This window comes from Opisthocomus hoazin, chromosome 7 (assembly GCF_030867145.1).
Source record: "Opisthocomus hoazin isolate bOpiHoa1 chromosome 7, bOpiHoa1.hap1, whole genome shotgun sequence".
NCBI lineage: Eukaryota > Metazoa > Chordata > Aves > Opisthocomiformes > Opisthocomidae > Opisthocomus > Opisthocomus hoazin.
The window spans coordinates 58,309,780-58,327,290 of NC_134420.1; the positions used below are offsets into that span (position 1 = coordinate 58,309,780).

The 17,511-nt window shown below is 39.8% G+C and overlaps 1 protein-coding gene across 7 annotated transcripts in view; it reads left to right on the forward strand.

Moving 5' to 3' along the window:
- LOC104331505 (protein TUNAR) overlaps positions 1–17,511 on the forward strand; it is a 173,223-nt gene that overhangs the window by 91,777 nt on the left and 63,935 nt on the right. For 2 of the 7 annotated variants that reach the window (XM_075427357.1, XM_075427361.1), the window contains one exon: positions 13,972–14,090. The exons of the other annotated variants lie outside the window; for them this stretch is intronic. The gene's annotated coding sequence lies outside the window, so the exon portion shown is untranslated. The remainder of the gene's footprint in view (positions 1–13,971; positions 14,091–17,511) is intronic. 7 annotated transcript variants of the gene reach the window in all.

The following is a 17,511-nucleotide window of genomic DNA, read 5'->3' on the forward strand; positions in this document are numbered from 1 at the left end:
AAATGCCTGGGCTTTGCAAGAAGTGGATCTGAGTTCTTCAGGACAAACAGGTAAATTGCTCAGTGTGAGCCAGATATCATCCTGATCGCAGGCATCAGACAGAAAACTATATAGCCCTTTTTCTGACACACTCCTGGAGTCGCCTCTGGCAAAGCTTTATCTTTTTTCCATGCCAGACAAGTTTACATGTTTTTTCTATAGACCCTAGGGGTAAGATTTTGCATATCTAATCTTAGAGATCTGTAGTGTAAACTTTGGCTTCTGAGTGAATTATTGACATTCCCTTTATCATTAATGTAGAGGAACAGGGCTCTCTCGAGTGAAGTCTTACTGTATTGTAAAGCAGATGTGCAAAATAGGTTGGGTGAATCCTGCCTGAAAGTACTTATTTCTTTCCTCTAGCGAGCTTAAGAGCAACTAGCTTAAGATACACTTCTAGAGAGAAGGGTAAATATCAGTGAATTCCTTATAAAATAAATCCTTCTCTAGAGTTCAAGATCTCCCACAACAGAAAGTCAGTGGAGGAATTAATTCAAGGTGAGAAATGGACACTGCTCCTTGTTTCCTTCAACTGCTCTGTGTCAGACTTCTTTCAAATTTTCAGGAATTATACATGGTTGTAATCAGTTATCCTGTTATCAGAAAATCAGTTGTGTTTTGTCACTGACCTTTTTGCAAGGGTCAGTCTGGAAACTTGCATGTCTTTTGTTGTTTTGCTTTTCTGAAGGACCTCAACAGAAAGCATGGATTGCAGTGGCTTTTCTGGGAAGTTATTTGTATGTTTAAGCTATTGCCCTTTTCTGAAATTCATTGTCATGTTGTTTGTGTTTGGAACAATTTCCCTCTTGAAAACACCGAGCATAGTATAATCATGGAGCAAATGGTATTTACATGGTGCTGTCCTTCTTTTCTTCTCTGCATCTGCCTTCAATCTGCTTTCAGAATATTCTGGGTTTAGGGAGTTTTTCCTTGTGGACCTAGTGAACTCATGGTTCATGGACATTGATCAGTGAGATGTGACCTGTTACAAATGTAATTACCACTTAACTTGGCCCTAAAACATATTTTAACTGTAAGTTTTAATTTTCACTATTCTTAATGGAGAAATACAATGATATGTTGCAATGTGTCTTGGAAACCCATAACATTAAAAAAAAACCATCCGAACAAAAAAACTCAGAAACCAAAACAAACCCAAATGGAAGAAAATACACTAGTTGCTGAAAAGTTGTGGCATAGAGATGGCCTGATCAAGCTTCACTTCAAACAGCGGAACATGCTGACTATATCACCAAAGAGTTATTAATATATATGTTGAGAGATTTCAGTCCTGAATCCCTATTACTACGTAGCTTTAGATTGTTTTTCTTCAGGTCTAGGCAACTTTTCAAGGCTGAAACTTATTCTGTATTCAGATAGTTCTGCCAAAAAAACCTCAAACAAAACGAAAATAAGTTGTATGCCCAATCCAATATTTACAAGGTAGTTCTAATGAGTAGACTGTGAACCAAAACCCAGTATGTGCTGTTATCGGCTTGACTTTTTGGAAGACGAATATGTATGTCACAATTATAATTTTCAAGTCCTTTCTGATGAACAGTTATGCCATCACCTATTGCCATTAGGGAACCTATCAACAATCTGTATGTAACCTGGTATATTATTAAGGAGATTTAACAGATAACGATCTGTAGGTAATGCACGGATAGCCCATTGGTGAGAAGTCACTGTTTGTCAAGCTCATTCCAATAAACACTTTGGGGTTTTTTTGCAATGCCCAAACTGAGAAATACAATTTTCACCTGATTGTTTATTTTGCAACTTGATACTAAATCAGGAGGGAGAGACCTCTCTTGGTGAGGACTGCAAACACTTCCAAATCCAGAGATAGGGTCTGTTTGTCTATGGCTGTACTGGATGATTTTTGATTGTTGCTGCTGATGAATATGAGGGCTTAACTGATGGCCCTAGCATGAAGAGAAAGAAGGTAATTTCTCAAGGGACTTAACACTGACATCTTGAAGAGAGAGTCCTTAGAATGAATTCGGCCATGCACTCTTACTATTTTTTGTAATTTCAAAAACCTACGTCTTTAAATGTTTGAAAAGGCTTTGTCTTGAACAGTACAGAGGACCTATGTAAACATTATCATGACAGCCAAGATCTTGCTAGGGGAAAATGTATTATCCAAAGATGGGAAGAGTTGAATTGATGATATGATTATTCATAATGGTAAAGGTTATTAGGCATAAGTTTGCTAAAATTGTGAGGACACAGTCCAGGCTCAGAAATAGTCCACAGGGTTAGACATACTAGTCTGTCTTGTCTTCCTATACCTGTTCACATGTATGTTAGATTTGGAATTTCTTTAGATCTTGTTATGTCTCTGTATAGAGACAGTGTGTATGTAAATGAAGTCTATTAAAACTAACGGACTGTAGAAGTCTGTGACTTCACACATTCTGAAATTTACTTTGAATTAGGGACATGAGAGAACATCAAACTTACAGCAAAATTCAACCAAATCCCCTCACAGTTTATCCAGTGTGAGAACAAAACTTTACTAAGTGTTTGAGATTCACCTGGTCCCTCTCTCAACCTTTGCATCTTGTCGGGTTCATCAAAGCTTTTAGGATATACAGCAGCTTTTTGATGAAAAGCAGGCCAGGTCTGCAGGTTGACACTGAATTTTGATCTTATTTTGCAACCTAGAAATTTTTTTAAAGCAAAGTACAGTGGCTTTTATGAGAAAAATTTGTGATTGTAGATGGCTTTAAGTAGAGAATTTAGAAATTATTCATTTCATTCATCCAAGCTCTTAAAAGCTTCTGGAAACTAGAAAAAAATTTCAGTAGTGGGGAAACAGGAGGTCAATGTTAAACTGGAAATATCATGCCAGTGTCAGATTACTTCTCTTTTGAGGGATCTTCACAGAATCACAGAATGGTAGGGGTTGGAAGGGACCTCTGTGGGTCATCTAGTCCAGCCCTCCTGCCGAAGCAGGGTCACCTACAGCAGACTGCACAGGACCTTGTCCAGGCGGGTCTTGAATATCTCCAGAGAAGGAGACTCCACAACCTCCCTGGGCAGACTGTTCCAGTGCTCTGTCACCCTCAGAGGGAAGAAATTCTTCCTGATGTTCAGACGGAACTTCCTATGCTTCAGTTTGTGCCCATTGCCCCTTGTCCTGTCGCTGGGCACCACTGGAAAGAGTCTGGCCCCATCCTCCTGACACCCACCCTTCAGATATTTGTAAGTATATATTAGGTCCCCTCGCAGCCTTCTCTTCTTCAGGCTGAACAAGCGCAGCTCCCTCAACCTCTCCTCGTAGGGGAGATGTTCCAGTCCCCTCACCATCCTTGTAGCCCTATCTTGCAGCTTTTACCTACGATATGACTTAGCCCTTTTCATGAGGTGATAATGGCTATGAAAGGCATCAGTATTTTTGTTTTTTGTTACCAGGAAACTTTGCCTCCCTTTCACTGTGAAGTTAAAAATAAAGACAAGGAAAACTAGCTGAGTTGTTCTCTCTCTCTCCCCTTAAATCACCTTGATGTTTGTTGTTCCAAACAGGCTTATTTCCCAGCTTTGCCTGGCTGTTTGGTAGGCTGATAGAGTTGAAAGATGCTTAAAAAAAAGATATCTGCAGAATGAGACTCAAGGAGAAAATACTGAGAATATCTCTTAGGCTGTTACCTCTTGGATTACTGAACTTCTCAGTTCAGTCAAGCTCTTCCTTGGAGGCCATTTGCATACACTATAGAGATGTCTCTGCCAGGGTTGCCTCACTTCAGATTTTCATGTTCAACCTAATAGCCTCACCAGGCTTGTATCTTGTATCTTACTGCAGCTTAAATCTCCATGTAGACTCCTCATAACTACCTATTTATCACCTTTATGCCTTAGGCTGTGCCTGTTCAACAAAGCTACTCCATACTATTTTATTCCCAACTCTTCCTCTTTTATCTTCTGGTTGTCCACATCCAATTGGCTCCTTTCTGGGCTGCCCTGCCTCTGCCTGTGACCCTACCACTTGACTGTCTGACATGTCCTGATGTTAATAACTGGGCCCTCAACACTGCCTTTCTATGCCGGCACCAACAGCTGACACTGGATTTTAGATTTCACCCATTTGTAAGCTTTGATCTATTTCTGGAGATTTTCTCCAGCTTCCTGGTGATTTAGAAAGACACCATTAAAACTGCTTACATGTAATTCATCTTCATGACCATGAAAATATGTTTGAAGTCCAACTCTATGGCAAAGACCAAATGCTACCAGTGCAGAAGTAGGAGATGTTACTAAGCCCTCTCATATACTGAATGCTTACTGGATGATATATTCACCTTTACTGCCATGGAAAAAAGAGTATGGTAGGCTGGCACTGAATCTACTTATTAAATATTTACACTACCCATTACAACAAGTGACTAGCTGCTGAATGCGGGAACCTTGGTAATACTGACAGTGAAATAACAGGCACAAGTGTTAGTTGGCGTTGGTTGGAGACATCATTCTGGGCTCCTGTCCTCAGCAGAAACAGCTGTTCTCAAGTCGCAATCGGTGCTGAAACAGAGCTGCTGAAATAGTAACTCTAGGATGCTGAAGAACTACAGGGACAGGAGTATGCAGTTGTGAAAAAACTGCCATCAAACTGCATTAGAAGCTGTAATGGGACCCCAAAATCATGGGAGTATCTTGAAAGCCCCACATGTAATAAAAGGGGAAGACTGAATTTTTTTTTTTTTTAACACGTAAGATGTCAATCAGCGGAGCACTGTAGCAGTGTGGACACCAATGGTCAAGAAGACAATAGGGGTGACAAAGGAGATGCCAGCTGCCAAAAGCCATAATCTCACTGGTCAAAAGAAAATCTGAAAGCTGTCCGTTGACCTAGATAGTGACAATGTCCTAAAGGGGAAATAAAATGCCAAAAGATGGTGCCTGGAGAGTTTCTGCTTTTGGGAGCTGGCTCCATCCCCAGCAGAGCCTGTTTTCTCTTCCGTCCAGTGTCATCATGGAAAGAAGGCAAGAGTTGGGTGCCTCACATCACTCCAGTACATTTGATGCAAGTCTGAGAGCAGAGCCTGACTGGCACTCAACCACTTCTCTGCCCTCCTCTTCCTACCACATGGAGCCTTTTTCTTTCATAAAAGCTGATAATCGTCCTCCTTCAGTCCAATGGCCTTCAGGAAAAGGGTGAATTTCAGGCTTGTGATCTGAGAAATCATTTTCTGCATGGAGTGCAGGAGGGCAGCAAAGTTCTGGCAAAACTCCTGCCACCTTGATTTTGCAAAGAAGGCAACTAGCTGGCAGTGCCCTCAATCACAACCTTTTAGAGACACATGCCCAAAGCATAGTAAGCAGCCTGAAGTTATAAAGCCATTGCTGTCACACAGTTTACATGTTCTTCATTGATCTGTTTGAGCTTTGCTGGTTGTTTTCATTCTGCATAGCAGCATGTAATTAAAATATTCATATGCAGATTGCATCCCATTTAGGGCTGAATCCTGTTAGATACTGAGCAAAATTTGGATAGTGCTGAGAGATCTCAGCTGCCATAGAAGTGAGGGGAAGCTCAGAGTAGTCTGAGTTGCCCAGCATCTGGCAGAGTGCCTTAACGTTGATTTGTTCTTATGTTAGGAGAAAACTGGCAAGGAACAGGGAAGCAGTTTAGGGCTCAATTAACAAACAGCCTTTAAAAATGTATTTCAGTTTCTGCCTTAGGCTTTGCCTTAGGGCTAGCCCTGTTCACAGAGCTAAGACTGAAAGAGCAAAACTGCTTATATACAGAATATCCTGTAAACAGTCACCCCTTCTATCATATGGTTAATTCAAAACTATTCAATGTCACAGACACCTCTGGGAAGGCAGTCAGTCACGCTGGTATTGGGTCAAATTATTCAGTAGAATATCTAAGATTTTTTTTAGGTTTTTGTGGTGTTCGAACCAAAGCAAAGTAAAATAGTGTCTCTTGGATTTGGGCATAGAGTAGGCTGGGCTGAAGGAGGAGACTGTTGACTTGTCCTGGGCATAGAGAATATTGGGGTGCAGAGATGAGAGCTCTCCTGCTGTTGGAAAGTACAGTAGATACATCTATTAATTCTGACAGTGGCCACTACTTTCCTGCTGCACTTCACAAAGGTCCGGAGGGCCTATGCTATACCTACAGATAGTCCTGCCTAACTCACTTGTGTATTCTTACAAAAGGTTATGTTCTGACAATTTGGGGAAGTGTTTCTGGAGAAGCAGTGGAAGTCATCACTGCAGAGTGACTGTGACTGGGGACATGGTCCTGTGATTCACTTTCTAGGAGAAGCTAATGCCTGGAAAGAGGATGTCCTGCTGCTCCTCTCCCTATCTGCAAATCATCTAGGAAACTGGAGAATTGAGACTCTTCAATGCATTACAATCCTTTTACTCCCTTAATGGGGTCAACTGCTATACCTCCCTTGGCTGAATTATCTGAGGTTTTGCAGAGGTGTTGTGCAGAAGTTAAAGCTAAGTCAATAAAAGGGAAAGACAAGCATTCACCTGCTTTATCTTGATAAGTTTATTTCTGATTATCTGATTTTGTGAGATCTTTTTGCCTCTCTTTCTATTCAAGACAAATTCAGCTAGTATCAAGAGAGAATAAATCATTCCAGAGCGAAGTGATTCACTGTGAGTCTACATTCAGTTTGTCTATACAGTTTTCCTAAGTTTCCCTAAGTTGTTATGACAGTGCCAAAATAGGAGATGTACTTAACTTTTGCTTTTTTTTTTTTTGTTTGTTTTGGAGAATAGAGGAAGAACGTGTCTTATCACATACTTTCTTTGCTCCCTTTGGAGAAAGGTACAGTGTAATTTTTCTAAATTAAGCTGATTCAAGGTTTCTCAGCACTGTAAGCAAAACTGAATTTTGCTGCCCCAAAGGTAGAATTTGGGGTTGTTCCTGCCATGGGGGAGAAACTGATAAGCAGAAAGGATATGCGAGAAGATGTTGCACGGTGAGAGAATGAGACCTGAGGAACAAGGCTTGCTGGTTTTGCTTCTGCAGGAGGAACATGATGCAGGGCTGACCTTTGGGAAGGAGTCACACCACCTTATGTCCTTAGCAAGAGAAGCCACAACAGCTAGCTCACAGGGAGTTTATACAGTCTACCATAATTTTGAGCAGCCCAGCCAGTTGGTGTCTAAGAAATACAATATCATCATTGTATTCCCTTTTTCTTAATGAGACCTTCTGTGCTGAACTTACATGAAAGGCACAGCACAGGATGTAGGCTGAAGAATGGCAGACATGCCTGTGCTGTTCTCTGCCATCTCACTGTCACATTCATATTCAAGTCTGTAACAGAAGGAGCTGATCTAAGGGTGATGGTTAGAGATGAGAACATTCAACTAGGCTCTTACAAAGATTAGACAAATAGTAATTTTATTCTTTTTTAATTGTATATCAACTACACAAGTTGAGGCCTAAAAAATAAGACTGATACATTATTTTTGCCAATCTTAAGAGTCCTTTCGAAAGTGCCTTTGAAGGTTAATTGGTCATAAGCTTGTGAATAACATACATGTTTTATGAAAGGTTGATCAATGACTATAAACAAGCACAGGATCTCTTAAACCTATCCAAGTGGTAGTAACTGATCTAAGTACATAAAATACTATAATAACTAGCATGAATGACAAATTCTTAAAGCAAACTTCTTTTGCAATCATACAGTGTTTCTGGATATTCATTCTTGCTGGGGAATTGAAACTGCCGTTGTTATCTAGATTATGCAAATTCAGTTTTGCACTGGAAATTTCATTTTATTTTTTAAGATGTGTGATATGAAAAAAACACTACAGTATATAAAATTTCCCCTTGAAAAGCCATTCACATTTTGAAGAGGAGTCACAATTAAATATTATTGTCAGTTAAAGATAGATAGTAATTTTTTCATCCGTGCTGAGACAGGATTTTTTCCCACAGTCCAGGATACTTGAGTGCTTTGTCTTCTATGAGGGTGAAGTCCTTGATGATACATTTTGATGTGACGCCTGCTGCTGTTCTTCATAGACTTATTCATAATCTAGTTTTACACGTAGATCTAATAACAGGGGCATCGACTAGATTTTTTTTCTTAGTTCTGTTTCATTGTCTGCCTCTATCATTTCATATCTTAAGCTGATAGGGCATGAAATAGTCTACTATTTTGCTTGTTCGGTGCCTGGCAGATTTGAATTCAAGTGGGATCTCTCAGTATTATGTCCATTATAATTAGCCGTTCATGTTGCATCAGCAGGAACAACTCTCTGAATTTGTGCAGAACTTTCAAACTCATTTTTTGCAACCCTTTCAGTCATAGACTTACATTGTGCTAGTCATGCAGAGATGTTGCATATCTTTATCTGTGACACCTTTTTCAGCTCTGCTTGTATTTTCAGCTCTGCTAGTATTTTCAGCTCCTTTCATTTACCTCTTTTTCTCTACCCTTCTATTCTGCTCTGCATGTGCACTTATCCCCTTCTCAAGCAAGTGGCTCACAACTTTTTGTGGTATATTCCACAAAGGCCCAGCTGACTGCCCTTGTTTGGCTTTTTTGCTTATTTGATTGGACCTTGTGCAATTGGACAAAATCCTGACTGGGTTTAGCTGCTTGTGGTATAGATTAGGACAGAATTGGTTTGTTAAGTGTGTGAAGTCTCCAAAAATCACTGGAGGGTAAGGAAAGGAGTGGTTGAAAAGGAGGTCTGCTGGGTCTCTTGGAAAACTTCCAGCAGGTTATTTCCAGTTCAGATCAGAACTACTTCAATGACATCTCCCCTGGTACCTTGATGTTTCCAAATACTGTCTAATTTAGAAATCAGAATGGCAAAGATACTTGCAAATGAGAGTGGGGCTCATAAAGAAAAGAATCGTTACAAAATTTAGCTCCTCAGGAAAATGGCGGCTGCTGAGTGTGTGTGGAAAGATGAGCTTACAGTTAAAAAGCACAGTTTGTAATCACAGACTGTGATCCTTTTCTACTTACACCACAAATTTCTTGTAAATCACTTAATTTCTCCTAGTCTCAGTGCCTGTAGCAATACAGCTTCTTTACCTTGCAAAGGAAATTATGAGGCACAACCATGTTTCTCTTGCAAAGCAGTATAGTATCCGTTTGCTAAGAATCAATTTGGGATTCATGGTCTGAAGGTACTTCTTTTTCTTTTCCTTTTTTTTGTCTTCCCATGCAGAATATTTGCACTCCTGACCCCTCTTTCATCCGCCTCATGTTCTAGTCACTTGTCAATACAAACAGTCTCTAAGTTGGCAATATTTCATGTGGGGCTACTGCGCTATCTTCAACTTCTCTGCAATTAATATTCTGTCCTGTCATTTAAGTCCAGACCTTCATTCCTAATGTCAGGCTGGCTTTGTTTAATATGACCATCAAGGTAGCATATGTTTCTAAGTTGAGGCCCACTGCCATTTCTGGAGGTATCTCCCATTAATCAAGAGGGCTACTTTGTCATAGTGCAGCTAATGCTATCACCAAACTTTAAGTACAAAAGTGGAATAATAATGACTCCTGTTTCTCTAAATGGAGTTAACACAGCTGAATAGCTTCCCTGATGGTTTATTATATTAGTCTTTCGGAACATTGACTGATTTGTTTTTATTACCAAGAAAGCTTTCGTCTTATGAAAATGACTTAGGACCACAGGTCAATGTTTTTCATGTCACATCTCCATAAGAAGTACAGTGCTTCATTATACTTTGTATTCTGCCACTGCAATCTGTATGTCACTTAAATTTATTTGCCATGATTCCACTGCCAGGCTGCCATTAAATTGTTAAAGGATATTCAGGAAATGTTGTTGCAGTAACCTTTAGAGGAAGACATATGGAAATGGACTATATCTGTTAATTAACATTTCGATATGCAAACCTTCCACAGTGTAAGGCCTGGTATGGATCACTACACGTGAGCAGAATATTTAGAGTGATGATGATCATGTTTTTTTCTGTGAGACAACAGAAACTCCAAGTTTGAATTACCTATCTATCTATTTAAACCAGAAGACTAAAATGTTGAAGAACAAAAATGAAGTCCATAGAAAGACCACAATATATGTCTTGCTTCTCTCCATCCACACAAAAATAAAATGGCCTGTGACATCTCCCTGTCTTGACAATGTTTAAAAATTGCAGCTCACCAAAAATTTAACAAATGGCATAAGGGATACGTGGGAAGTAAAACATGTTGATCAGTTTGAGAACCCATGGGAGAAGCACCTGAGGTGTTTCAAGGTAAGATGAACCAGGGATCCCACCCATGTCACCCTCCCCTTTGGAGAAGGACCCATCAGAGAAGAGGTCACTAGCTCTGAGCTAACAAGCTGTGATGGTTCCCAGACATGTTCTGGGAGTCAAAAATTGAACTGCAGGCAGATAAACTGAAGCTGGGAAGGATTAGACTTTCCTGCTTTAGATGCTGTGATCTCTAATAAGATCAGTATGTTAAGGGATATTTAGAATATTAATTGTTCATACTTCAGGGCTGATCAGACTTTCTGAAGCTAGAGTTCTTAATGCTGATCCCATACTAATACAAATACTTGAAGGTGGCATAATGCAGCACTGCTGAAGAGATATGCTCACTGCTTTTTTCTGTGCTAAGCTCTAACCTGCTCCAGTTCCCTGACATGGTTTGGTGTGAAACTGCACAAATTCTTGTGGCAGCATAAAGTAGCAGAGGAACATGCTGGTTTTTTGGAGGTGGCAGAAGGGAGGAGCTGTGTGTAGCAAAGCAGTTTTGGAGTTAGAGTGGGAGCAGCAGTCCCAACATGTAGGTGCTGGCGACATGGACTAGGGATAAAGATAAAGTGAGGCTGAAGCAGGACATGTACTGGTTTCCCAGACAAGTATGCTTGAGTGAAAATGTACGTGGATAAGTGTGATATATGTGAAAAGCACAGTGACGGACAACAGAAAGGAAATCCATAGGCTAGGGAAGACAGAATTGTTTGCTCTGCAAAGAATAATGTCATCCATCAAACCTGGCAGAAATCCCTAATTTTGCGAGGGTTGACCTACCTGACCGCCCTGTAGTTAGGTAAGAGCTGCAGCAAGCTCTGAACAGCCTAAAAATTGGGTAGGGGTCAATTGAATACAAGCTTTTTTCCTGCGGACATCAAGGTAACTAGAGGAAATAAAAAGTTTGTAGTAAACTCGGGCAAAACACTGATGGCTAAATCAAGCTTTTTGTACTTTCCCAAGCATTAGATTAGTGGGAGATTTTGTAGACAGCACTGCAAATTCTGATTGCGTGCATGTGGCTAGGAAGTTGTGCTCACAGCATCTCTTGAAGAGTTAGACTGTTTTTGTTCCTTTGGGTTATTGCCTGGCACAAACAATATAAAACAGGTTTCAGGAGTGCTATAATCAAGTTGAAAATATTCAGAGAATGCACCTATGGCATTCTATGTTTGAAAGGAAAACCTACTGAGAGACCAGAAATATAGGAAGCAAATATAATTATTGTTTCCATGTTCATTGTTATCTCACTAGGTGAAAACCAAAACAGAGGCATTAGAAAGAACTGCAGTGTATCTTTCATGTAAGTTTGCCTCTCATCCAAAATTACGTTTCTGGAAAGGTTCTTTCTACTGAATTTTCTGGTTTTATTAGAGTTATTCTTTTTCATTATTGCTTACAAGCTTAGGGCTACCCATAATTCTCAAAATTTCTTGCTTTTCTCAAAGCAGTTTGATCTGTGAAGCGCAGGCCTAGATGTGGACACCCACAAATTTCGCTTCAATTTTAGGGTATCAGTAAACTGCTAACCTTCTGAGAATTTGCAGTTTTCTCATGGGTTGGGTGCAATAAAATGCATTGTAACATAAACATAGAAGAGGAGAAATTGCCTTAAGGAATATTCCAGTGTAGTAATCATTAAGTATTGTTCTACTTCTGTGAGCTTAAATCTCTACTGACATAAATCTTTTATATCCTGCAGCGCAAATTGTCATACTTGGGTAACTAATGTAGTTAGAGCAGTTTTTCATTAGGCTTGAGAAAATGTGGAATTGCTCATGTTCTTTGAGCAATTAAGTCACCATTTTGTGGTAGTGAAAAGTTTTTATGTTTTAATAAACAAGTATTCTTGAATGTATTGCTGAACTTGATTTTAGCTATCTTATCTGAAATGTGGTTTTGAGTCTAGCGATTTGCAGGTATGTTTTCTGTGTAGTAGCATACATTGTTTCTGCACCCTTTTTATCTCTGTCTCTTAATGTGAGTTTATTAGGATGGTGAATTAGAATTAATGTCACTAAATATGATGAGGAGACAAGGACAGAGAAATAGAGGTGCATTGTGAAAGTCACAGAGGCAGTTATAACGAAACCAAGGCCAGGACTTTTCTACATATGTAATCATGTGCCAAATTCAGCAACCATAAATGGAAATTGTGTATACTGAAATTATGGCGTGTTTAACCGGAGTAGGACAAAACAAATTTGTTGAACATTTTATTCATCTAAAGAACATACCTGGGGCTATCCTAAAACTAATCACATTTTTAGGCCAAAATGGGTGAGAAAATATACATTTATTTTTTCTTAGAACTCTAGGTTAGTACTGCTCTCCTTTCTGATTGATGTGGTCGGCCTGATTGTTTCTTATGGTGATTGGGTTGGCCTCTGAGGTGTCTTGGGGCCCAAGTGTCTCCTCTGCCCAAAAGAGCTTCGAACTCCTGCCATATGTGCAGTTCTACTGCCAGGGTGTGCTTGGGGACCCAGTTTCCCATGCTGGTGTGATTCCAGTCTGCCCAAGAGCAGACACTGAGCACTTCCTAGTGGCCGTTCACTACACAGGATGGGCTGCAGGGACCTGGAGTCCAAACTTGTCCTACCAAATACTTTACAGTTTTGTCATAGGTAACAAATTATACACACCAGCTGTACTATAGCAATTGTTTTAGTACCCTAACACACAAGGAAGGTAACCTAGCTTCAACAAGGTAAATCACCTTGAACAATGAGGTAAATCATCTTTAAGAATAAGGTAAATCACCTTAGATCAAATTATTCTGAAGATGTTGGGGTAAATAGTCAGTACATGCGCAGTAGCCTGAGAATAGTTGCACTAGAGTACGTTCACACCTCACTGCTTGTGTTTAGGCTCTTACCCTGTGGGGACAATGAAATAGTCTGAGGTGTTCCTCTCCTTAGTTAATAGAGGTTGGCTTTTTGTCTCAAACATACCATGGAGCTAAAAGATGGCTCTAAGGCAGCAGGGTAAGGAGGTACATTAGATGTGGAACAGAAACTGTTTCCTGTGTGACTCCTTAGCTTGCATCCATGACCTTTGAGCGGCACCCAAGACTGTTCTTAGACTTGTGTTTTCAGGTTCGTAACATGGGCCTGGTATGCATGAGGCAAGAGCTAGAGATGGTGAAACGTGTGGTGGGAGGTATGAGGGCATGGAGAGCTGGAAGGTATTAGTCATGTGCAACTGGAGGATGAAGGAAGCAGAATAATTTAGAGACAGAGATGAGAGGAAGCTGTGTGAAATGGAAGTGCGGATACAATTCTTCTTTACAATTAATTCTGACAAGTCATTCCTGTGTCCTTTTCTGCAGGGCCACTACTTGCCCAGTAGGTTCCCATGCTGTAGTGTGACATGGGGGCTATTTCTCTGCAGTGGCAGAACTTTGCACTGTTTCTTGATGAACTTCATGAGGTTTCTACTGTCCTAGTCCTTGAGTTAATTAAGGTCCATCTGTATTGAATTGTGGCTTGATATCTGTTGTAGCCATCATTCCCCTAAAATAGACATTATGTTAGACTTTTTTTCTAGTCATCAGTGACCTCCTCTGATTGCTGCACATTTTCACAGATGGTAGGCAGTAGCCTCACAGTCATGCTGGCCACCTCTGTGGGCATCCAAACCAAATTTTTTTTCTTGGTCAATGTTTGTTCTTTATTAATCTCTTCTCACCCCACTGTCCATAGGGAATAAGCACCATGTAACCAGACAGCTATAAACCTTCAGCTGCAGACCACTGACAGGAATCATAGACTACCAGTTTGGGAAACCTCTGCTTTAAACCTCTAAATGATTCAACGTTTCTGTAAGTCAGATACATTCTGGTATTATGTAGCTAAATAATTTTATAGCCATGTTCATTGTAACGCGGAGAGATTCAAACACTGTACAAACTGTTTACTAATGAAAATTGTCCCTCTAATAATTAGGTAATAATAATGGAAAGTTTATGAGAGCTATAAATATGTCCTTAAAACGTGCATGTAAAGCTGTGTGCTGCTCACAGTCTGTTGAAGAAATATTTGCCACAGTGACACATGACTGTCTTATGTAGGTATTGTAGTGGTTACTGGGTTTGGGATTTTTTTTTTTTTTTTGCATGAAACTTTGGCTTACAACAGTATTGCTAAATGACTAAGGTACCATTATACTGGGATTTAAGACAAGGATCAGCTACTCTTGTTTAAGAATCCAAATCACATGTAGAAAATAATACATTGATAAACACTCAGAAAATGTTATATTGTCCTGGCCAACTTGAGTATTTCAGGCAAAGGCAAATATTACTACTTGGACTTACACTTCTTCAGCTGCTCTGGCTTGTAAACGTTAAAGTATTGCAAGGGGGAAACAATTTGACTAATATGGATTGAAGTGTCTTATGAATGGAAACTGAAACACAAGCTATAGTGAAATCACTTAAGTCACTGCTGAGATGCATCCATCTCTGGTAATGCATAAAAGCTAATTAACAGTGCAGTGAACTGGAGGTAATTCAGAGGGAAACATTATTAGATGATGAAGTACAAAAGAAAGTGAAGCCTTTCGGCTTACTGACTAAGGATGGGTGAACACCTACAGATGTCCATAAGCGACCTTGACAGCAAGTAGAAAGAGTCTGTCTGGAGATGTTCCTTGGGGTCCTGTGTCTGTAGAAGTAATAGGATAAAATGATAGGCGATCAGGTTGTGATATAAAAGACTTTTCCTTGCTAGTGTCTGGCAGCTATTGAGGCTGCATCCATGTAGACCCTAAATACAGATAAGAAAACATTTTTACAGATTGACCCCATTCTAGTGTATGCCCAGCTAATATAAATTGTGGTTTTCTATTGTATATGTAGCATCTGTAAGTGGAGAACAGCAAAAGCTACTGAATACTGAATCCAAAGCTTGGATATGTTTCAAGGCAAGGAATAGAAAAGCCATTGTTTCATGCATTTAAAGTTAAGCTAGAAACTTCACAGCATTTTGAGATAAGTCCTGCTCTCACAAGAGGTGGACTTAATACTCTTAATAAATCCTTTTAGGCTGTATTTCTTGTTACGGTATGACACAGTTTCCTAGTGCCAGCCCTGGATGAATAGGCTCAAAAAAGTTATTCACTTCATAAATCCCCATTTGCATAGACCTTGCTGTTTTCATTCTGGATTTTGCTTTGTAGGGGCACTTGTGCATAGAACGCTTCATGGAAAATAAGTGGTCAATCTGTGCCTGCTCCTGATAGTTGAATTTTCCTCTCCTGAATTTTCTTACTATTACGTAGACAGGTTTGGGCTATGCATTTTGTGAGCAGTAACAGGCTACTACTGATGTGATCAACGCAACACAAGCCTCAAATCTCCCTTGATTGGATGTCTTTTGCTGTCACTTTCTTTCCTCCTAGATTTTTCATCATTTTGCCTTGTTGTAGATTTTTGGTGCGTGTTATATGTGTTCTTATATCCCTGTCAGAATTACAAGGCTTTACAGCTCTAGCCCTTTCTTCTACTCAAAAGATAAAATGAAATGGATCTGTCTGCATCTTTATTCAGGTTAAGAATAATTAATGTTCTAACAAATTATGTCCCTTCTGTCCATGATCAGTAGCTTCCAGAAGCTCTCCTTTTCTGTTGATATGAATGAAGGTTTAACAGGGCTGTATCTTATTTAGAGTGGTATTGGTGAAACTCAATAATTAGTCACCCTATCAAACCATGGTGTTGTTTAGAAAAAATAGTAATGATTTAAGCTTGCTCCTTGCTTGTTTGAACTGAATGCTTGCTGTATGCCGTATTGACTAATCAGTCATTTGAAGAGTTCACATACAACTCACTGACGCCCATCAGAAATACAAGCACAAAAAAATACCCCACAAATATTTGAGTATTTTCAGGAACGGCTTTTGATCATTTGTTGTTTTGATGAGCACCTAAGCTCTGCAGATGAAGATCCAGCAGAATTCCTGGGAAAATGAGCTCTGTAACAACTGGAAGCAATGCTGTAGTAGATGGATACTTTGGTTTAGCCATTGTCCTAGTCTGTGTGAGCTGGCAGTCAGTTGGAAAAAGGAGACAGAAATATTTTCTTGAAAACGTTTCTGTTCATATGAGTGAGAGTTTAGATCTTCTAGTTACACTGGAGCAGAACCAAAACAAGTGTGAGAGAGAGGAAGATGGCATGAAAATAGCAATTTGAGTTATTGTTACAAGGGAGCATTACACATGGCACCACATAATGCAGAAGTTAATCATCACAAAATTCTTTGGAATTGAAATAAGTACAGAACACGACAGGAATGATATTCAAATGCAATCAAATCTTATCTGAAAGTTGTTTACATTGTAAAAAGTAGATCTGTAAATTAAGGGTAGATGAAACTGAGAATTCAAAGAATGTGGCAGAATTCACCCATCCCGTGAAATTAATTTGAGGTTGTTTATAATGCTTCATATATTTTCCCCTGTAAGGTGTTTATTGATTGCAGCAGGCTTCTCCTTGCTGGAGACTGCCTGAATTCTGTGCAGCACCCCTAAAGTAAGCAGTACTGGCAAACCAGGCTCAGACATAGTGAGTGAGCTTAAGTATCTTTGCATCTTACATGGTTCTTTCATGGGTGTAATTTAGAGAAGTGCTGGCAGTGCATGGCGGCTGCACTGTTACCTGGACTCTGCAGCAGCATGACAGATTATCACCAAACCTGTGATGCCCAAGGTGAACCCTCCTAGCAGTTTTTCCCATTGCTTCTAACAAGAGTATCTTCCCTTTGCCAAAGTGGCAGTTTTACTCAGCAGAAAGTGGCCAAGTGGGGCTCCCCATGGGAGTTCCCATCCTGGTGCTAATCCAGAAGTAACTAGGAGAGAAATGGGAGGAAAAATAGGATCAATAAAGTAAATGAGGTGAGGAAGAAAAACATGAAATCAACAGAGACAAACCAATTAAAACAAAAAAAAGGAATGAGGAGTAAATCCACTTCCTGGGCCAGATGCATCCCCAGAGCCTCACCAGTGCAGTCCTAACTACAATGGATAACCTGGTGGAGGTAAGACATTCCCTTAAACGCGACATTTGTATACAGGACATTTCTGCAGCATGATGGTGTCTTCTAAAAAGCATGTGTGATGCACACTATGCAACCTTCCCTGAAAAAATTGGGTCCTTAATATTGATATGGGTCATGCTGAGGTTGGAATCATAAGTGCTAAGAGATACATATAGCCTTGAAGTTAATTTGACCGCTGTGTACCA